This window comes from Bombina bombina, chromosome 3 (genome assembly GCF_027579735.1).
Source record: "Bombina bombina isolate aBomBom1 chromosome 3, aBomBom1.pri, whole genome shotgun sequence".
Taxonomy (NCBI): Eukaryota; Metazoa; Chordata; class Amphibia; order Anura; family Bombinatoridae; genus Bombina; species Bombina bombina.
The window spans coordinates 761121098-761145160 of NC_069501.1; the positions used below are offsets into that span (position 1 = coordinate 761121098).

General features: G+C 38.8%; 1 protein-coding gene across 2 annotated transcripts in view; it reads right to left on the minus strand.

The window, feature by feature from the left end:
• The window catches only part of LIMS1 (LIM zinc finger domain containing 1), a 254505-nt gene that overhangs the window by 164762 nt on the left and 65680 nt on the right, over positions 1-24063 (minus strand). The window contains exon 1 of one of the 2 annotated variants that reach the window (XM_053707622.1): positions 9404-9426. The exons of the other annotated variant lie outside the window; for it this stretch is intronic. The gene's annotated coding sequence lies outside the window, so the exon portion shown is untranslated. Of the gene's footprint in view, positions 1-9403; positions 9427-24063 lie in introns of those variants that run through there. 2 annotated transcript variants of the gene reach the window in all.

Genomic DNA, 24063 nt, shown 5'->3' on the forward strand with positions numbered 1-24063 from the left:
AATAATAGTTGACTAACTTCTTAATTTGTCAGCCTATGAACTAAAAGTAACATTAACGTGCTAACTGCAATACGTTAAAGGCAATTCAAAATACCTTTGGAAGCATTTTTTGCAATGAACTCCCATAAAAGGTCCCATAAAATAAATAAATTAACTCCTTTTGCAAAGATACTTTAGTGCAGTCATAACTAGCAAAATAAGAAAAATGTGCATGTGACCCGCTGCTAAAATGTTGGTAGTCTGTGTGCACAAACATTTGCTGCCCATGCATATAAAAATGTTTTCCCCGCAGTAAAAGGCTATCTTCTTACTGGCCACACATTTCTATATTAGCAAAGTTACTTTGTCATGATCATCCTTAAAGGGACCAGTATGTTAAGGAGTAAAGTAAAATTCTGCTAACTACATGCACATAACTAAGCCTTAAACCTTTTGAAAGGAATGACAGAATTGCTAAAATATTTTGGATTCCTTCTTAGACACAGAAATCTGGAAGCATGCAGAGGCGCAACTCAGGAGTGGCTTTGACAATGGTTCAGCCATGGAAAATCACTTGAGAAAAGCAAAAAAATGTGTTCTTTAATTTCAGTGATTTCAAATAAAAAAAACACTGCTTGTTAAAGCTTTTCATACTGAATGTATCAAATCTTAAAGAGGACATGAAGTCAGAATTAAACTTTCATGATTCAGGCAGAGCATACAGTTAGCTTCTACTACTATGTTTACTTTGTTCTCTTGGTATCTTTTGTTGTAAAGCATACCTGGGTTGGCTCAGGAGCATAAATACACTACTGGGAGCTAGCTGATTGTTGGCTACAGAATGTTTCTTGTCATTGGCTCACTAGATGTGTTCAGTTAGCTCACAATAGTGTGTTGCTGCTCTGGAGCCGACTGTAACTGTGTGTAGTAACACAATGTATTTGATGGGAGATAAGAACCAAAACGGCCCATCAAGTCTACGCATATTACACAGATTATGCAAGCAATTGAACACAAATGTTACATACAAATAAAACATAAATACATATGTATACACATAAATACATATGCGCACACACACACACATATATATATATATATATATATATATATATATATATATATATATATATATATATATATATATATATCAGTGCATTGGAGTCCTTTGCAGTTATGTAGCTGAAAACATGTAAAGGCATATGTATTTAATATTCATTTTTAATAAAGTGTTATACTGTGTACTTACTGTAAATATTTCACATTCTAAATGTTCTGTGCATAGCAGAATATGTTCTAAGAATTTCTAAATAGATAATATATATATATATATATATATATATATATAAAACCAAAATACTATCAGATATATGTAGAAATATTTATTTATGAATAAATAGAACATTGGAATGTGAAATTTATGTCGGGTTAGCGCACATGAGAATATGCGATTTGGTTTGCATAAGAGTGGGGTGTTAGGTTTTCCCCCACTTTTTTTGCTCCATTGACTTACGTGAACGTGATATTGTAAGTTCGGCTTTTTGCGCTTGTTGGGTTAGCACAAGAGCAAAAACGGTTTATTTTCAACTCATAATACGAGTTCAACCCGAGGAGCACAAAAATCTTACTTCTAGCACAATTAACGCTTGAGCGGGAGTGTTAATTAGCGTGCCACTTGTAATCCGGCGCTTATTATTTACAGTGGTGTACGAGTCTCATTCGCTGATAGCTGTCACATTTTTAAATTTGTGAAACTTTTTTCTAGAGCGGAAAAACTATTGCACACATTATTTTTGCTGTTACCAGGGGCCACAAAAATCAGTGCAAAGGGCCGCCAATTGGCCAGCCCTCGTTTAAGTCAAGCAGTCGCACAGCAATTTGTGTTAAGGCTGTGCTTTACAAGTGTAGGACTATTTTGGCTGCCTGATTACTCCATAGCAGAATGTTGCAAATTACCTTATATGGCAGTAGTTCCCCTTTAACAAACCATTGTATGTAACTGTATAACTCATAATGCAGACTATAAAAAAAAAAGCATCCACTATGTGTCTTAAAGGGGCTTAAAATGTGATCTGATACCACCAATTAACCCCTTAATGACCACAGCACTTTTCCATTTTCTGTCCGTTTGGGACCAAGGCTATTTTTAGATTTTTGAGGTGTTTGTGTTTAGCTGTAATTTTCCTCTTATTCATTTACTGTACCCACACATATTATATACCGTTTTTCTCGCCATTAAATGGACTTTCTAAAGATACCATTATTTTCATCATATCTTATAATTTACTATAAAAATTTTTATAAAATATGAGGAAAAAATGGAAAAAAACACACTTTTTCTAACTTTGACCCCCAAAATCTGTTACACATCTACAACCACAAAAAAACACCCATGCTAAATAGTTTCTAAATTTTGTCCTGATTTTAGAAATACCCAATGTTTACATGTTCTTTGCTTTTTTTGTAAACTATAGGGCCATAAATACAAGTAGCACTTTGCTATTTCCAAACCATTTCTTTTCAAAATTAGCGCTAGTTACATTAGAACACTGATATCTTTCAGGAATCCCTGAATATCCCTTGACATGTATATATTTTTTTTTAGTAGACAACCCAAAGTATTGATCTAGGCCCATTTTGGTATATTTCATGCCACCATTTCACCGCCAAATGCGATCAAATACAAAAAATCGTTCACTTTTCACAATTTTTTTCACAAACTTTTGGTTTCTAACTTAAATTATTTACAAACAGCTTGTGCAATTATGGCATAAATGGTTGTAAATTCTTCTTTGGGATCCCCTTTGTTCAGAAATAGCAGACATATATGACTTTGGCGTTGCTTTTTGGTAATTAGAAGGCCGCTAAATGCCACTGCGCACCACACGTGTATTATGCCCAGCAGTGAAGGGGTTAATTAGGGAGCATGTAGGGAGCTTTTTGGGATAGTTTTAGCTTTAGTGTAGTGTAGTAGACAACCCCAAGTATTGATCTAGGCCAATTTTGGTATATTTTATGCCACCATTTCACCGCCAAATGCGATCAAATTAAAAAAAAAGTTAAATTTTTCTCAATTTTAGGTTTCTCACTGAAATTATTTACAAACAGCTTGTGCAATTATGGCACAAATGGTTGTAAATGCTTCTCTGGGATCCCCTTTGTTCAGAAATAGCAGACATATATGGCGTTGGCATTGCTTTTTGGTAATTAGAAGGCCTCTAAATGCCGCTGCGCATCACACGTGTATTATGGCTAGCAGTGAAGGGGTTAATTATGTAGCTTGTAGGGAGCTTGCAGGGTTAATTTTATCTTTAGTGTAGAGCTCAGCCTCCCACTTGAAACATCAGACCCCCTGATCCCTCCCAAACAGCTCTCTTCCCTCCCCCACCCCACAATTGTCCCCGCCATCTTAAGTACTGGCAGAAACTCTGCCAGTACTAAAATAAAAGGTATTTGGCCCTTTTTAAAAAAAAAAAAAAAAGCATATTTACATATGCTGATGTGTATGATCCCCCCTTAGACCCCAACCTCACTGATCCCCCACCTAACAGCTCTCTAACCCTTGCCCTCTGCCTTAATGGGCGCCATCTTGGGTACTGGCAGCTGTCTGCCAGTACCCAGTTTTGCAAAAAATGTGCCTTTTTTTTAAAAAAAATAGCCCTTTTCTGTAGTGTAGCTTCCCCCCCCCCCCCACCAAGACCAACCCACAACCCCTTCCTGATCCCTTAGATTATATTTTAAATATTTAAAATGTCTTTAGTTTTATTTACTTTTAACTTTGATTTTCTGTAGTGTAGCGGTTCCCACCCGCTCCCGCCCCGTGCACGCGCCCGCCCACCAACCCCCGTGCACGTGCGCGCTCCCATGCGCGCCCCCGTGGGTCCCGCCCCCCTCCACTCCATACACAGCATCGATGGCCGCCCACCCGCCTCCCACGTAAGCTCCCACCCACCAACGATACCGGCCATCGATGTCCGGTGCAGAGAGGGCCACAGAGTGGCTCTCTCTGCATCGGATGGCCAAGGGGGGTTATTGCAGGATGCCTCCATATCGAGGCATCACTGCAATAACCGGAAAGCAGCTGGAAGCGAGCAGGATCGCTTCCAGCTGCTTTCCAGACCAAGGACGTACGCCACACGTCCTCGGTCATTAACTGCATTTTTTTTTGAGGACGTGTGGCGTACGTCCTTGGTCGTTAAGGGGTTAATACACGACTGCTCAGTGCTGTGCATATGCTCATTTACAGCTAGCAATAACTGTCCACAATCAAAGTAGGTAAGGTTAACATACTCACTACAGTAATGTGTGTGCACAATGGGCTGACAAAATAAAATGTAAATAATTTAATACATTTGCACATAAATGCAGACTCTTAATGGTTTATTTCTGATATCCATCATCCTATATGACTCTGGATCAGGGCACATCCCAAGTCTCCCGGAAGCTCCGGGAGTCTCCCGCATTCAAAGAGCTGCATCCTGACGCCCGCAAATCAATTGGACTATCCCGGAAGGCAGCTAACCCAAGATTATGGTAATATATTTTCGTCAGCTAACAGAGCGTGCATAGCGATTTTTTGTGTAATCTGACACAACACGAAAACAAATCGTTATATGCACGCTCTCTGTTACTAGGCAGAGTACTACTCTCACTGTGCGTGTGTGCGATCGCTTAGTTTCCGTTCTATTCGTTCGTGATTGGCTGCTTCATTCTGTTCCACTGACTTCCTGTGTTGCTGTGGTAACCACCGGTACAGCTAGTTAGTGACGTCATACTACACCGAGGATTCATTGAAGTAAGTAACCAAACGACAGGATGTCTATATCTGCCCAAGTTTATGAAAAAAACATTTTTTTTCTAGAATAGCTTGTCGTACCTCTAAGCTATGTTATTTTGCATATTAACCAATTTTCTGCCAGAGAGGGACACTCTTGGTGCCATGGGTTTAACCCTTTTATATCTGCATTAACCCCTTTGTGTCTGTGGCCCTGACTCGGTCCTTTCAAGAGCTGTGCAGCAGGTGTTCAGAAAGCGAGCTGGGCTTCTAACACACATCCGCCGCATCTCTTCTGATGCAAGCTGCAGGGACAGCTCAGACACAGCACCCGGAGAGGTAAATGCCGGCTATAGGCAGTGGGCACTGCCACTGTCAGGGGGAGGTATTCTATGTGACTTGGTCATCAGTGAGCTCTGACACTGAAGCAGGGATGACTGCTGGCAGCATACACCATGAATTGCTAGCTGAGATCTCTAACATGGCTGTACTGGAGCAAATCATTCTATGATAACCTCTGTACACCCTGATGTGACTGTACTCTATTAACCCTTAATGAGGTTAATGTATAAACTGCTACGAGGTTGAGACTTCCAGCAAAATGCTTAAATCTGCCAAACAAGCTGCTGCGCGGTACAATGAAAAATAAGTAGAAAAGCTATTTGCATTAAGGTGTGTAAATTAGTAGAATATGTTGTTAAATAAATAGTTGAGTTCTGTCATAATAAAATGTCATGTCGGGGGGGCGGAGCCTACAGCTGTAGTGGCAGGACGTGTCTTATGGGAGCTCCTGGTTCTATCACAGAGTTTTATGTAATATTTTATTAGTTTTCCATAGAGAAAGTATTTTATTTTGTGACCAGAGACCAGCAGACTGCTATATGATTCAAGAAATTGATAATCCTGGGGGAAATTCTTTGGATTCACGTCTCTGCCTAAGCTCTGCAGTTAGGCCACGCGGCTGTTGCATTTATTTGGTGCCAAGCAGTTTGTGGAGCCGGGGCCTTCGCATATTCCCCCCCCTAGGTGACTGGGGTTACGCGCAGTACTAATTACTGCTACTTCTGCAATTTGTTCCTGCAATTACATGACAATATGTGTGCACCTAAAAATGCCATTACTGCACAGGACATGCAACGCATATTACAAGAACATTTTTTGAACCTATCTAAGAGTATACATAGGGCCTGGAATGATACTCCTACACAACAGAGTTCAGACACGGCTCCAGTGGACGGTGGAGCGGTAACCCCGGACATCGTAGAGAGCACAGCAGTGAACGAGATAGAAAGGGCTCTGACTACCGAAGTACAAACAGCAATCGAGAGCCCGCGGGAGTCTAGGCGGCTTGCGGTATTACAGAAACAAGCGGTATGCCCTGCCACTCCTTCAAGGGTCGAAATGTTGAAGTGGCCTGTTTTAGTGAGGAGCGCTGACCTGTTAGATGAGACGAGCCAAACACCAGCTGGGATCGTGATAACACGGCTCGCTAAGCACCTACAGCCCGACATGACCACAGGAACGGTGAAGGGCCTAATCACAATACTGCCCGGAATAAGAATTAAAGTACCTCATTCGGAGAAACTTCCATCTTCTACCCCAAGACCTCAGGGGAACCACTGTTCGCTGACCGCAGAGAAATATCACTTAACTTTCCGACGCACTGCTCCCACGAGAGCCTTCAGAGACTGGCGACAAGGTATTGGGTAAGCTGCGCTTCACATGGAAGGCCAGACTATTGCCGGGTCTGGTGTGGTCATACTTTGATCGGATGGCTACACAGCAAGAACTGGCTCTTATGGTGACTTTATATGGCAACTTTATTTGACTCAGCATTGGGACCTAATTATTTTTGGCTCCATGTAACACCAACCATTGAGAATAGTCCCCTGCTCCTAGAGACTTACTCTATATTTGTGTTGGCATTTTTGCTTGAACATGGAGGGATATCTACTCTCGGTTCTTAGCTACATAGGCTTGTTTAACTATAAGTTTGATCAAATGGTTCACAGTTTATAAGTTTGTGTGTTGATTTGTAGAATTTCCAGTTGTGCTAGGTCTTATTTATATCTGGTTTATTATGAGAGACCGTCTGTTTTATTAAATATGTATACTAAGAGCCCAGAATTTAGTTACACCCACTATGCTTGTCCTAGCCTCTGTATATTCTGTCAATGGAGAACACCTGTGTATTTATTTGTGTATGTAATGTCCAGGGTATTGTATATTTATGAGCAGCCCAAAGTCTCCCACCCGGCTAAGTTTGCTCTTATATAACCTGCTGTTAGTGTTTAACTAGAAGATGCCTTTATACCATGGTATTTACTTATATCAACCAGATGTTTCCACAATATATAAGTGGACTCTGGTATATATTCCCTTATAAATTTCCTTCGACCCCCTATTGCCCATTTGCCATTTAAATCCCCCCCTACGCCTTGTACTGTTTGGACACTGGAGTTGTGCTCAAAATGGTGGCATGGGAGTGTTCTTACTGCATTTGAAAGATAGATCCTTTTTTTGTTTTTTATGCCCTTAACAATACTAGCTACATGTTCTTACATCTCATGTATATATATATGTATCTATAGTCACTATGTTCACCAATGTTTTGAAGGTCCAAAAGCGGCCTTATATTACTATATATTCCTCCTAGCTTTGTCTTATGATACCATGGCGGTCCAAAAGTGACCTCATATACACATAGGAGGCACAAAAATAGAGGGTTTAATTTTATAGGTCACTAATATTTAGGTCATTTAGCTACGGTATATACTCTACACACCATAGCGACATATGCAACTCTTTTATACCTGCAAGTGTCATTGTCTTTGTGCAATTAATGTATTGTAGCAGGTCATTTATTGTATGTATAGTGATCTTATTACCTCATTGTAATGTTTACTAACTCTCAATAAAAAAATTAAAAAAAAAAAAAAAAAAAAAAAAATGTCATGTCCTTTTTTCATTTTTTTTTTTTTTTTTGGGGGGGGGGGGGGTGCGCAGTAGCTGGTGAAGCCACCTCTCTGAAATTAGTTTTTGCAGGTTGGGATGTCTGCACATACCCTGGGATACTGTTTGAAAACCACTAAGTTCTGATTTCCCGGGAAGTAAATATAAGCAGTGCAGCTAGTTATATGTGAACTTTTTAACCACTGGAGGGCAGCAGCACATAGCACGCCTTAAGAAATGTGCAGTGGTGCCGAGAGGTGAATTAGTCTAAAACATCAATGCACTCGCTGGATTTCTATACAAATCAATCACCTTAGCTTGACGAAGGGGAGCTGGTCCCCAAACATCACTACATATAATAAGGTTGTGTTTGATTTGTCCACAACCTTAACCTCTTAAGGACATATGACGGAATTTTTCCGTCATAAAACAATTGAGCAAACTGAAAGCTGTGTCTTTAAAGGGTTAAAGGGGCAGTCAACTCCAAAATTGTTATCGTTTAAAAAGATAGACAACAGCTTTTACTACCCATTCCCTAGCTTTGCACAACCAACATGGTTGTTATATTAATATATTTTATAACATTTAAACCTCTAAATTTCTGCCTGTTTCTAAGCCACTACAGACAGCCTCTTATCAAATACTTTTTTATTAGCTTTTAATAAGAGACTGCTAATTCAAATGTGCCATATAGATGACATTGGGCTCTCTCCTGTGGAGTTGTGCATGACATGGCACTAATTGGCTACAAAAACAAGTCAATAGATAATAAATAAATAAATAGCCATGGGATAAGTGGGCTGTCAGAAGAGGCTTAGATACAAGGTAATCACAGAGATAAAACTATATTTATATAACCATGTTGGCTGTACAAAGCTGGAGAATTAGGATTATCTCTTCTTTTAAACAATAAAAATGTTTTTTGTTGACTTTCCCTTTAAATTGTTTGTAGGTACACTTGGACCTTGGTTTAGGTTAGTGCAAGGGTAGCCTACCTTCTAACGATATAGAGATAGATCATTCTTATTGAATGGTAAAATATATTTAAAAAATACTAACATTGAGTGGGACTGAAAACTATGACATTCAGTGCAGCAGGAAGCATATGATGATGTCATTTTTAACTTATAATGGGCATTTGTATTCAGTAGAATATGCATTATATATGTAATGTATGTCACAAATACAAATATGACGATACTCAAATCCAAATCAAGGAATGTCATATATATATAAAAACATTTTATAGCATAAATAAAAATGACTTGTCACTTGGATTGCATGATATTTATTATTAGCTTTATTTGTTAAGAGAACAAGTTTAGAGGCTACATTTGTAGTACAACATAATAAACTTACAAAATAATTTAAGGTTGGAAAAAATATGAAAAAAGTTAATGACTTAATAGAGGATGGCTATAATTATGCTAAAGTACACAGCTAACATTCACATGACAAATGTCCATTCCATACATTTTGATAAGGCCTGGGAAAATCATGAAATAGCAACTTATTCTAAAGAGAGACAGTGTGTCATCAGTAGATGTGTGCCCAGAGGGGAGTATGTGCATAGCACATACACAAAATTACTTCTGTAAGAATCTCCCTGTCAGGACGGTAAAGAACACAGATCATACACTGTATTTACAGAAGAGGGACATTTTCTACACAACAGATAGCATCATAGTGCTGACTTACCCTGTACTGTGTGCTGATGTTTTATAGTGACAGATCCTTCATTGAAAAAAACAGACGAAAAAATGAATTCTCTCTTCTCTATATTCCAGAAGTGGAAACTACAGCAAAGACGGAAGGGTTTCCAAAGACTAATTTACATGCTAATTATCAGCACAGACATCTGTTTCCTGTGCTAAACTTCCTGCTTTAAGCTGTGCAAGGCCATGGTCGCAATTGAGTTCCTTATGTATCGGCTGCAAGCAAAGGCTGATGTATGGTGCATGTGCACCATCAGTAACAGCACGGCAACCAATGGCAACTTAAATTAAAAAGCAGCAGTGTTCTTCAGAATTTCCTAATCAGCAAGCCTAATTAGTTAAAAACGGTACAGTGATTGTATTGGCTAAAAATGGGGGCAGGAATGTTTGACACCCTTGGATGGGTGGGGTAGGTTCCCTTGTTGGTTGCAACACTTACTAAGTTAGCAGAATCATGTTCAGAGCTTTGAAATGCTGTTGCAAACACTGACATCAGACACGTCAGTTTGCAGTACATACAGCAGACTAGTGTAAGGCTTTACTAATTACTGTTGATATGTATCTGTTCTAAGTTACCATACCTTTAATAAAAAAAAAAAAGTTTACTGGCATCATCTTAGGTATCTACGATTCAGCCTTTAACAAAATTGGCTTTAACAAAAGTATTGAATATTCCCCCTCCCTCGCTAACACACTGTACTGGTATATCAGACAGGAGGGGGGGGGGGGGGAGAGATGTAAAGGGCACATGTCTTACTGTTGTGGAGTTTCAACATCTTGTCAAAATCTGCCAATAAAAGCAGCAAGTGTGAGTGAGCCAGCATCCTTATAAGGAAACCAATCTGCTCCAAACAAGGGAAGGATTTAGCCGAATAGAAATGATACAAACCACATTAAACATTAAAACGATAATTCACTCCACATAGTGGCCCACCCTATGTATGGATTTTGAAACACTGCACTCCCATACTGGGATACTCCTAGATTTCAGATTCATTTAAAGGGATATGAAACGCAAACATTTTATTTTGTGATGCAAACAGAACATACAATTTTAAAAAAAAGTTTCCAATTTACTTCTATTATCAAATTTACTTTGTTCCCATTGTATTATTTGTTGAAGAGACACCTAGATAGGTGTCTGGAGCACTATATGACAGGAAATAGCGCTGCCATCTAATGCTCTTTCAAATGAATATCATTTTTATTTTTTTTACTGCTGCCATATAGTGCTCCAGACACATTCACGCTCCCAAGCGTTCATCCTTGCTTTTCAACAAAAGATACAAAGAAAACAAATACAATTTGATAATAGAAGTACATTAGAAAGTTGTTTAAAATGGTATGCTCTGAAAGAATTTGGGTTTCATGTCCCTATAAAGAACCAGGTAAAAAACAAAATTTATGCTTACCTGATAAATTTATTTCTCTTGTAGTGTATCCAGTCCACGGATCATCCATTACTTGTGGGATATTCTCCTTCCCAACAGGAAGTTGCAAGAGGATCACCCACAGCAGAGCTGCTATATAGCTCCTCCCCTCACTGCCATATCCAGTCATTCAACCGAAACAAGACGAGAAAGGAGAAACCATAGGGTGCAGTGGTGACTGTAGTTTAATTAAAATTTAGACCTGCCTTAAAAGGACAGGGCGGGCCGTGGACTGGATACACTACAAGAGAAATAAATTTATCAGGTAAGCATAAATTATGTTTTCTCTTGTTAAGTGTATCCAGTCCACGGATCATCCATTACTTGTGGGATACCAATACCAAAGCTAAAGTACACGGATGATGGGAGGGACAAGGCAGGAACTTAAACGGAAGGAACCACTGCCTGTAGAACCTTTCTCCCAAAAACAGCCTCCGAAGAAGCAAAAGTATCAAATTTGTAAAATTTTGAAAAGGTGTGAAGCGAAGACCAGGTCGCAGCCTTGCAAATCTGTTCAACAGAGGCCTCATTTTTAAAGGCCCAGGTGGAAGCCACAGCTCTAGTAGAATGAGCTGTAATCCTTTCAGGGGGCTGCTGTCCAGCAGTCTCATAGGCTAAGCGTATTATGCTCCGAAGCCAAAAGGAGAGAGAGGTTGCCGAAGCTTTTTGACCTCTCCTCTGTCCAGAGTAAACGACAAACAGGGCAGATGTTTGACGAAAATCTTTAGTAGCCTGTAAGTAAAACTTCAAGGCACGGACTACGTCCAGATTATGCAAAAGACGTTCCTTCTTTGAAGAAGGATTAAGACACAATGATGGAACAACAATCTCTTGATTGATATTCCTGTTAGAAACCACCTTAGGTAAAAACCCAGGTTTGGTACGCAGAACAACTTTATCTGAATGAAAGATCAGATAAGGAGAATCACAATGTAAGGCAGATAACTCAGAGACTCTTCGAGCCGAGGAAATAGCCATCAAAAACAGAACTTTCCAAGACAAAAGTTTAATATCAATGGAATGAAGGGGTTCAAACGGAACTCCCTGAAGAACTTTAAGAACCAAGTTTAAGCTCCACGGGGGAGCAACAGTTTTAAACACAGGCTTAATCCTAACCAAAGCCTGACAAAATGCCTGGACGTCTGGAACTTCTGCCAGACGCTTGTGCAAAAGAATAGATAGAGCAGAGATCTGTCCTTTTAAAGAACTAGCTGATAAGCCTTTGTCCAAACCCTCTTGGAGAAAGGACAATATCCTAGTAATCCTAACCTTACTCCATGAGTAACTCTTGGATTCACACCAATAAAGATATTTACGCCATATCTTATGTTAGATTTTCATGGTGACAGGCTTCCGAGCCTGTATTAAGGTATCAATGACTGACTCTGAGAAGCCACGCCTTGATAGAATCAAGCATTCAATCTCCATGCAGTCAGTCTCAGAGAAATTAGATTTGGATGATTGAAAGGACCTTGTATTAGAAGGTCCTGCCTCAGAGGCAGAGTCCATGGTGGAAGAGATGACATGTCCACTAGGTCTGCATACCAGGTCCTGCATGGCCACGCAGGCGCTATCAGAATCACCGATGCTCTCTCCTGTTTGATTTTGGCAATCAGTCAAGGGAGCAGAGGAAACGGTGGAAACACATAGGCCAGGTTGAAGAACCAAGGAGCTGCTAGAGCATCTATCAGCGTTGCTCCCGGGTACCTGGACCTGGATCCGTAACAAGGAAGCTTGGCGTTCTGGCGAGACGCCATGAGATCCAGTTCTGGTTTGCCCCAACGATGGACCAGTTGAGCAAACACCTCCGGATGGAGTTCCCACTCCCCCGGATGAAAAATCTGACGACTTAGAAAATCCGCCTCCCAGTTCTCTACGCCTGAGATGTGGATCGCTGACAGGTGGCAAGAGTGAGACTCTGCCCATCAAATTATCTTTGAGACTTCTAACATCGCTAGGGAACTCCTGGTTCCCCCTTGATGGTTGATGTAAGCCACAGTCGTGATGTTGTCCGACTGAAATCTGATGAACCTCAGTGTTGCTAACTGAGGCCAAACTAGAAGAGCCTTGAATTTTGCTCTTAACTCCAGAATATTTATTGGGAGGAGTTTCTCCTCCTGAGTCCACGATCCCTGAGCCTTCAGGGAGTTCCAGACTGCGCCCCAACCTAGAAGGCTGGCATCTGTTGTTACAATCGTCCAATCTGGCCTGCGAAAGGTCATACCCTTGGACAGATGGACCCGAGAAAGCCACCAGAGAAGAGAATCTCTGGTCTCTTGATCCAGATTTAGTAGAGGGGACAAATCTGAGTAATCCCCATTCCACTGACTTAGCATGCATAATTGCAGCGGTCTGAGATGCAGGCGCGCAAATGGCACTATGTCCATTGCCGCTACCGTTAAGCTGATTACTTCCATGCACTGAGCCACTGACGGGCGTGGAATGGAATGAAGGACACGGCAAGCATTTAGAAGTTTTGATAACCTGGACTCCGTCAGGTAAATTTTCATCTCTACAGAATCTATAAGAGTCCCTAGGAAGGAGACTCTTGTGAGTGGTGATAGAGAACGCTTTTCCACGTTCACTTTCCACTCATGCGACCTCAGAAATGCCAGAACTATCTCTGTATGAGACTTGGCAATTTGAAAGCTTGACGCCTGTATCAGGATGTCGTCTAGATAGGGAGCCACCGCTATGCCTCGCGGTCTTAGAACCGCCAGAAGTGAGCCCAGAACCTTTGTAAAAATTCTCAGGGCAGTGGCCAACCAGAAGGGAAGAGCTACAAATTGGTAATGCCTGTCTAGAAAGGCAAACCTTAGGAACCGATGATGATCTTTGTGAATCGGTATGTGAAGGAAGGCATCCTTTAAGTCCACTGTGGTCATGTACTGACCCTCTTGGATCATGGGTAGGATGGTCCGAATAGTTTCCATTTTGAATGATGGAACTCTTAGGAATTTGTTTAAGATCTTTAGATCCAAGATTGGTCTGAAGGTTCCCTCTTTCTTGGGAACCACAAACAGATTTGAATAAAATCCCTGTCCTTGTTCCGTCCGCGGAACTGGATGGATCACTTCCATTACTAGGAGGTCTTGCACACAGCTTAGGAATGCCTCTTTCTTTATCTGGTTTGCTGATAACCTTGAAAGATGAAATCTCCCTTGTGGAGGAGAAGCTTTGAAGTCCAGAAGATATCCCTGAAATATGATCTCCAACGCCCAGGGATCCTGAACATCTCTTGCCCACGCCTGGGCGAAGAGAGAAAGTCTGCCCCCACTAGATCCGTTTCCGGATAGGGGGCCGTTCCTTCATGCTGTCTTGGGGACAGCAGCAGGCTTTCTGGCCTGCTTGTCCTTGTTCCAGGACTGGTTAGGTTTCCAGGCCTGTCTGGAATGAGCAACAGTTCCCTCTTGTTTTGAAGCGGAAGAAGTTGATGCTGCTCCTGCCTTGAAATTTCGAAAGGCACGAAAATTAGACTGTTTGGCCTTTGATTTGGCCCTGTCCTGAGGAAGGGTATGACCCTTGCCTCCAGTAATGTCAGCAATAATTTCCTTCAAGCCAGGCCCGAGTAAGGTCTGCCCCTTGAAAGGAATGTTGAGTAATTTAGACTTTGCAGTCACGTCAGCTGACCAGGATTTAAGCCATAGCGCCCTACGCGCCTGGATGGCGAATCCGGAATTCTTAGCCGTTAGTTTAGTCAAATGAACAATGGCATCAGAAACAAATGAGTTAGCTAGCTTAAGCGTTCTAAGCTTGTCAATAATTTCATTCAATGGAGCTGTCAGGGCCTCAAACCAGAATGCCGCAGCAGCAGTGACAGGCGCAATGCATGCAAGGGGCTGTAAAATAAAACCTTGTTGAATAAACATTTTCTTAAGGTAACCCTCCAATTTTTTATCCATTGGATCTGAAAAAGCACAACTGTCCTCAACCGGGATAGTGGTACGCTTTGCTAAAGTAGAAACTGCTCCCTCCACCTTAGGGACCGTCTGCCATAAGTCCCGTGTAGTGGCGTCTATTGGAAACATTTTTCTAAATATAGGAGGTGGGGAAAAACGTCAGTACACACCGGCACCGCATAGTATCTATCCAGATTAAAAAGGGTAGATGGCGCTAATAGCTTGGGTTAATATGGTTATAAAATGGTCACCAGATATCCCTTTAAATATCTATGTTCAAATAGGGTTTATAACTTTGGAGGTAGCCTTCAGGTATGTCGTTCCAAAAATAAACTATATGATAGCAATGTTAAATCGGTGTATCTTTCACTTAATCACTATGACCATTAAGATAGACTGGACCAGATTTTTATATAAAATAGACATATACTTTATTCTCCACCAATATGATCAAACAGTTAAAAGTCAGACAATTAAAATCTGTTTAAAACAAAACTCATTCATACATACATGCGTACTCAAATCCCTATTAAACTATTTCTATTGTGACTATAGGTGGAATGGCAACAAATCAAATACCTTCTCTTGCCGTATATAGAAACAAATTATATAACAGTGTTTATATGTTATCTAATAACAGTGATCAGAAATCTTCTCCTGTGGTATATAGAAACAAAATATGATTGGGTGTTTACAAATTATCTAATAGCAGCGAATCAAAACCTTCTCCTGCAATATATAGAAACAAGAGATACACAATCTTGTGCTAAATACATATAATGTGTGACAAAAATAGTGTACAAATAAACAAAAAATAATAATAATGAATAAAAATAGGGATGTCACCAGACGATATAACTATAATTTAGGCCACTTTCGGAACCGGTTCCTATTGTATCCAAATATTCCTTCTCAATGTTTATGTAAACAATGTGAATATTAAAGTTCTCTCTGTAGAAATCTTCAATGTATTAATCAGTCTTTCTCATAGGCACCTGTCCAAAAAATAATAGCAAATCCAAACTTAATCATAGGCTGGGTTAAAAAAATGCTCTGTAATGGCTGGGTTTAAAACTTTTTTAAAATCCCCCTCATACAGGTTTACATGTTAGAGTTCCACTTGATATTATTTCTTTAAAAGGCAATGATTATTCAGCAGGTCAGCTATTTCTGAGCTGGCTCTTACCTGCTTCCTCCTCCGGCGGTGTTGTTTGTGTTATTGTCAGGCCGGGAGTCCTCGCGCTCTTCCACTTCAAATGCGCCTCTGACATCACCGGCTTCTGACAGCTGTTCACAGAAAAAAAGGAGAAAATACTTGCGCAAGTATATCTTATGTCCGTTCACCGTTGGTATCTCTGCACTTAAGTACTTGGCGTACGCAGAGGTCTTTGGTTTCTCAGCTTGACAACTCCTTGCTCCCTCCGGATTGTAAGTGTATAATTTTTTGCAGGTCTCGCTCACCTAGTATCTATCCAGCCTACACAATTTCTCTGGAATTGCAACTATGTTACAGTCATTCAGAGCAGCTAATACCTCCCCAAGCAATACACGGAGGTTCTCAAGCTTAAATTTAAAATTAGAAATCTCTGAATCAGGTTTCCCCGAGTCAGAGATGTCACCCACAGACTGAAGCTCTCCGTCCTCATGTTCTGCATACTGTGACGCAGTATCAGACATGGCTCTAACAGCATTTGCGCGCTCTGTATCTCTCCTAACCCCAGAGCTATCGCGCTTGCCTCTTAATTCAGGCAATCTAGATAATACCTCTGACAGGGTATTATTCATGATTGCAGCCATGTCCTGCAAGGTAATCGCTATGGGCGTCCCTGATGTAATTGGCGCCATATTAGCGTGCGTCCCCTGAGCGGGAGGCAAAGGGTCTGACACGTGGGGAGAGTTAGTCGGCATAACTTCCCCCTCGACAGAACCCTCTGGTGATAATTCTTTTATAGATAAAGACTGATCTTAACTGTTTAAGGTGAAATCAATACATTTAGTACACATTCTCCTATGGGGCTCCACCATGGCTTTCAAACATAATGAACAAGTAGGTTCCTCTGTGTCAGACATGTTTAAACAGACTAGCAATGAGACTAGCAAGCTTGGAAAACACTTTAAAACAAGTTTACAAGCAATATAAAAAACGTTACTGCACCTTTAAGAAACACAAATTTTCCCAAATTTTGAAATAACAGTGAAAAAATGCAGTTACACTAACGAAATTTTTACAGTGTATGTAATAAGTTAGCAGAGCATTGCACCCACTTGCAAATGGATGATTAACCCCTTAATACCAAAAACGGAATAACAAATGACAAAAACGTTTTTTAAACAGTCACAACTGCCACAGCTCTACTGTGGCTTTTTACCTCCCTCAATACGACTTTTGAAGCCTTTTGAGCCCTTCAGAGAAGTTCTGGATCATGCAGGAAGAAGCTGGATGTCTGTGTCTGTAATTTTTGCTGTAATATGAGTGGGAGGGGCCTATTTTGGCGTTTTTTTGCACAACAGTGGGAAGCCTCAGGGAACTGTTTCTAGGCAAAATTCAAGCCAGCCATGTGGAAAAAACTAGGCCCCAATAAGTTTTATCACCAAACATATGTAAAAAACGATTAAACATGCCAGCAAACGTTTTAAAATACACTTTTATAAGAGTATGTATCTCTATTAATAAGCCTGATACCAGTCGCTATCACTGAATTTAAGGCTTTACTTACATTACTTCGGTATCAGCAGCATTTTCTAGCAAATTCCATTCCCTAGAAAAATATTTTAACTGCACATACCTTATTACAGGAAAACCTGCACGCTATTCCCCCTCTGAAGTTACCTCACTCCTCAGAATATGTGAGAACAGCAAAGGATCTTAGTTACTTCTGCTAAGATCATAGAAAACGCAGGCAGATTCTTCTTCTAAATACTGCCTGAGATAAACAGTACACCAACAGTACCATTTAAAAATAACAAACTTTTGATTGAAGAAATAAACTAAGTATAAAACACCACAGTCCTCTTACGACCTCCATCTTAGTTGAGAGTTGCAAGAGAATGACTGGATATGGCAGTGAGGGGAGGAGCTATATAGCAGCTCTGCTGTGGGTGATCCTCTTGCAACTTCCTGTTGGGAAGGAGAATATCCCACAAGTAATGGATGATCCGTGGACTGGATACACTTAACAAGAGAAAACATATAATAAACAGTGCATAGACAAGTATTAGCTTATTACAATTAACCACAGAAAAAACAACAAAGCATTTTTAAAAGCCACAGTTTTATTTTGAAGCTGGTTTATGAAGGAGGCCGGTCTCTAACCCTCCCTATGCAGAGGCCACCGTTTTTACCTTTACACGCTGAAAACCTCTGGCATCCCTCAACCTGGAATAAAATGGCTTTTATTGATAGTGTGCCCTGAGGACATTGCTCTAGGCTAACAGACCAGATTTTTAGGATTCTTTAACATGGTTATTGATCAGCAGAATATTTCACTTGCACTCTAGTTCAGATATCCTGAGAACATGGCCTGGAAGTTTTGCTCTGAATAAGTGTTCCAGGCTGCCTCGCTGATGTTTGCTGACCAGAATGCCTGCACAGACAAGACCCACCCAACCATGCCCAGTGCCAAGACACTGCTACAGTACTCTACATTCCTAACACATTGACCAAGAAGTCGCACCCATAGATCCTGGTCCTAACTTCAAGCAGCAAAAAAAATACTGGCATTGCCTATCTAATAAAATATGCCAACAAGAAGGAACTATTGTAATATATATATATTAAAAAAACACACATTACAAACCACCTGGCTAAAAAATGTAATCATTATAAAACTAAAATTAGTCAGTATTAAAAATGTTTAATTTTTATTGCACAAATTATCATTAAATACATTTATGTTAAATTATACAATTAATTTGTGCTTTGGATAGTTGAAAAGTATATACTTATTAAAAAATATTACACTGCCCCCACCTGGCTACTTTAAAATGCCACCCGGCTGGCAAAATTTTCTGTGGAGAACACGGTTATATGCAATTGAATTGCAGAGAAGGTGAATGCTAAATACTGAAAAAAAGCATGTGATAAGAGGCTGTCTGTGGTGGTTTCGCATACTTTTAATTAGCTTTTCACAAGAGACGGCTAATTCATGTGGGCCATATAGATAACATTGTGCTCTCTCCCGTGGAATTGTGGCTGACACTGCACTAATTGGCTAAAATACAAGTCAATAGATAATAAATAAAATGTCATGTGATCAGGGGGCTGTCAAAAGAAGCTTAGATACAAGGTAATCACAGAGGTTAAAAGTATATTAATATAACCATGTTGACTGTACAAAACTGGGGAATGGTTAATAAAGGGATTATCTATATTTTTAAACAATAACATTTTTGGAGTTGACTGTCCCTTTAAGCTTGTGTTTAATGTTTTTGTAATGGTCTTAAACAGTCTGTTTACAATAGTTGCAGCCTTTCAGGAAACCTTTGGCCAACAACTATTTATTTATTACATAGGTAAAAGGTTTGATTACGTGTCACAGCAATCCCAACGCCAAGTGCTTTGTTCTCTAGGGAAATCACACTGTTTTTAACTCATGGTGATTTATTTCTGTTTAAGAAGCCAAAAACATTGTCCAACAGGGGACACATTGCAAATCAACAGGCTACTACCTACCATCTGTTAAGATTAGTAGGGAAATTCAAGGACCTTTTAGTTGCCTTTTTTATTTTAAACAAGATAATAGCAAGCAATGTTTTGGTTGATATGGTCTTTCCACTCGTTTCATATAAGACTGGAAGAGCCATCACTGCAGAAATGCCAAGGGTTGTATGACAATTCCTAAAAACACAATGATAACAGTTACCCAGCAAAACATTTATTGACTTTTTGAATTGGTTTTGATATATTAGTATATAAATGATCATTGCCTGGTTCCTAAAAATTCATGGGTGCCCGTCTTCAGTATTTTTGTTGCCTCCAAGTTTTATATACACTTTTCAAACTCTAGTGTAGTTATTTGCAATGTTCAGTTTTCACAATACATAGATACCTCTGTTTGTAATGAGTCCCTTACATGCATAGAAAATGGCATTTACGCATGCTACCATTTCCTCATATAAAAAATAAAAGCCAGAAGGCACAAAGAAAAAGCTAGGAAACAACTAGTGTGTCAGCAGAACTTTGTTCCAGTCATCTTAGTGTAAATAGTTTCTTCTCATGGCAAATTACTTTAACAAGTAGAATGTTATGTATAAAGATGCAAACTTAGCATGAAAGTATCACACACAATATGGTCAAAGCAGCTACTGATGGGGAAACTCTTAGATAAAAGAAAATACAAATTTTTAAAAATGTAACCCTCCTTATATTAAAAAGGACACAAACGTTCATATTAAAAATAAAAAAAATGCAACTAATTTAAAGTGGATACTGGAGTCAGTCACAGCACAGTGCTTTACAAGGCAGTGGAAGGTGTAAACAATAATTTATTAAAGATAAGCACTGAATTATATTTTATCAAATGCTATATTATTTAATAAACATATGTCCCTTTAAGTAGTAAAGTATTAAAATATGGGAGCACATGATTGTGACACAAGAAATCTAAATTTGCCTGAAGGAGGGATATTTATTCTGTAAAACAACTGTAGGGCATGTGACATGTCAGATATAGTTTATTGAATTCACCATGTGTGCCAGTAAATATGTATTCTTTCTTTGTTAGGCAAAATACAAAACTCGAGTTTAAGTATGAACCCCCATTATGGAATAATAAAACACATTTTAATAAAACAGCCCCCAACAATCTGCTACTGTAAGACACTTCATAACAGTCTAAACATTCTTTATAGCTGGCATTTAATGAGAGTGAGCACAGTGTTTAGACGCTCTTCATAACAGGATGACCTTATTGCTGACCTGACAAAAAAAATAAATGAAAGAACTGCTTAATTTAAGGGGAATACTTCTTGTTAAACACAAGTAACGCAGTTACAGTCAGATGGATAGCCTGTGGAATAATGACCTCACTAATCATCATTCCTTGATGTTTTAAAAATCAGGGAGGGATTAAAAATACATGATAAATTATATTGATAGAATCAGCAAGTTTTTTTTAGAAGAGAATTAAAAATTGGTTGAGAATGTCACAGAAGACAGTAATATAACATGTGCAAAGATTCGTAGGAAAAATGATTCACAGATTAAATTAGTCATTCTCCACTGTAGTTGCTCCCATCTTGGTTTTGGCACAATTCACATTGTAATCATATGTAAATCGGTGCAATCATGGATGTGGGATTAAAACAAGACCTCTTAAAAGGGACATAAAAATACAGTCTCAGACCTAAAATTGTAATTTCCCTTAAAAGGGACAGTCAAGTCAAAATTACACTTTCATGATTCAGATAGAGCACACAATTTTAAACAACTTTCCATTTCACTTCTGTTATCTAACTGTGCACAAACATTTTATATGCACACTTTGAGGCACCATCTTCTACTAAGCATGTGCAAGATTAACAGGATATACATATATGTATTTTGTGATTGGCTGATGGCTGTCACATGATGCATTAGGAATGAAAATGTAACTGACATTTGTCAGAAAAATATCTACTCATTTGAAATTCAAATGAAGTGCTTTTGCATTGTATCTTTATTATGCATTTGTTGATTATGATATTGTACTGTGTTTAGTGGTCATTTAAAATGTTTTATTGATAAAGAGAAAAAAACTGTAATGGATTTGAATTGTTTTTGTTTTGTTTCCTGTAACTGATGAAACCTAATTTCCACAACCCCAACAGAGATGCTAGAGAATTAAAATATATTAATGACATTAAAAAATATTGCCAATTTTGGGTGGGGATCTCCAAGTGCCAGAGCTCATAAAGTTGAGTTTGGATTGAATGCCAATTCTCAATGGGTCCCAAAATTCTGTATAGCTCTTTATGTCCCCTTTAAAAAAACATTGGGCACTCCTAAAATGTACAATGCTCCTTTGTTAAAATGATCAATTCTTAGCAGTCTCCACCCATCAGCCCCACGGCAAAGTTAAATTGAATGAGAGAGCAGTAGGAAAAATATAGTCTGGTAGTTACAGATCTTCTCTTGGGTTCCAAACTCTGCAGCTGGAGTGTTCTCATTGGTGGTTATAGACTACAGCAATACTTTCCCTATTGTATTGGTTCCTGCCCACATTAGAGCATGATTTAGCTAGCACATTCCAAGCAATAGTGATAATAAAATCCAAAGTAGGATCCAGAACATTTTCTTTACTGTGTGTTTCCTTGCAATGGCTACAACATGCATCAGTTTTATTACACACATCCAACACTGTCAATATTTGCAGAAGGCTCATTTCAGTGTTCCACACATTAAAGAGATATGAAACCCATTGACCACCATTCAGCAAATGCTACCCAGGTGCTGAACCTGCTTTTTAAATAAAGATACCAAGAAAAAAATTATAATAGGAGTAACTAAGAAAGTTGCTTAAAATTGCATGCTATATCTGAATCATGGAAAAAAAATTGGGTTTCATATTTCTTTAAGGAAAATAGATTGAATCCTTTCAGTAAAAGTGAATTGCTTAAGTAACAGCTATTCTCATACTTTAACATATTTGTAGAAAGAACTGATCAGTAGAAAAGCATATTTCAGTTAACAATGGTTTATGATTAAAGGATTCAAATCAACAACATACAAATATTCAATTTTCCAGGCACCATATCGGGTTTTTTCATCATGCTTTGCCGAATTGATTTCTTTCTTTCTACTTATTAGAGAAAATCTTGTTGAGTGATCAATAAAGTATCATTGAGTTTATATTTCATTTTTCTGTGCTGTGTCCACCATAAAATCTACACATTTGCATTGCTAATCTCTATATTTGGTTAACTTGTACATTGCTCTTATTTTTAGAAAACTAATATAAAAAAAAGGGCCCTTAAAGGGACATGACACCCACATTTTTTCTGTCATGATTTAGAAAGAGAATGCAATTTTAAACATCTTTCTAATTTACTTCTATTATCTAATTTGTTTTATTCTCTTGATATTCTTTGCTGAAAAGCATATCTAGATATGCTCAGCAGCTGCTGATTGGTTGCTGCACATAGAAGCCTTGTGTGATTGGCTCACCATATGCATTGCTTTTTCTTCAACTAAGGATATCTAAAAAATGAAGCAAAATAAATAATAGAAGTAAATTGTAATGTTGTTTAAATTTCTATTCTCTATCTGAATCATTAAAGAAAGATTTTGGGTTTAGTGGCCCTTTAAACACTAAATACATTTCATGCACCTCCCTCTAATTATGTGCACCACCATTATGGAACCTACGTTTCACTGCAGCTATCTGAAGGAGAGTAGCTGCACATGTGAAAACACATCAGCCCTGGAATGCAGTGAAAGTTAGATTTCAACATGGCAGCACCCATAACTAGAGGTAAGCGGAAAATAAACTCTATTCTATGCTTATAAAATGTATCTAGTGTTTAATGTCCCTTTGAGCATCTGCTACAATCCACCAGGAATAACCTCTTTAAACAATTTCTGTATCCTACTGAAACCTGGTAAAAACTAACAAAAATATAGCTGCAAGCAGCAATAGAGGTGGCCAAGCGCAGCATCGCCTTTGCAATGGCATATAAGCTGCTAAGTCACAATATATAGCTATAAAGCAAATTTCACAGCTTTAACATAAGTGGTTGCAAAGAAAACACATTTTCGAAATTTTTGCGTAAACCAATATGGCTGCCATAGCTTGAGACTAAATCCTTCAACATGAACAACTGTGACTCTAGGTCACAATATAAGGTTACACAGCAAGTTTTACAGTTCTAACATAAGCGTTTGCAGAGAAAATAAATAGACTTTCAATATTTTCGCGTAAACCAAGATGGCTGCCCGATCATAAGATATACAGCCTTCATATTAAGCACAATAGTGCTCACCATAGATATCAATAAGCATGGCAAAAATAAAGCATTTTTGTAAAACGTTTTTTGTTTTATTATTGATTTAAAAATATCGTTAAGCGTTTTTGAACAATTCCAAATAGCTGCCAAACCACATGACCTATCAACTTCTTTTGAACAAATCTGAATGTTAGTCATAAGATAACTTTATAAACAAAAATTTCAAGTCTGTCCCATAAGTGGTTTCGGAGAAGAAGATTTATGTAGTTTTTAAAACAGCGCATACGAAACAAAATGGCCGCCAAGCGATGCAATGTATGGCTTTCAAATTGCACATACTAATGCTTACTATATACCTCTACAATTTGCAGAAGTTTCATGAAAATTTGCAA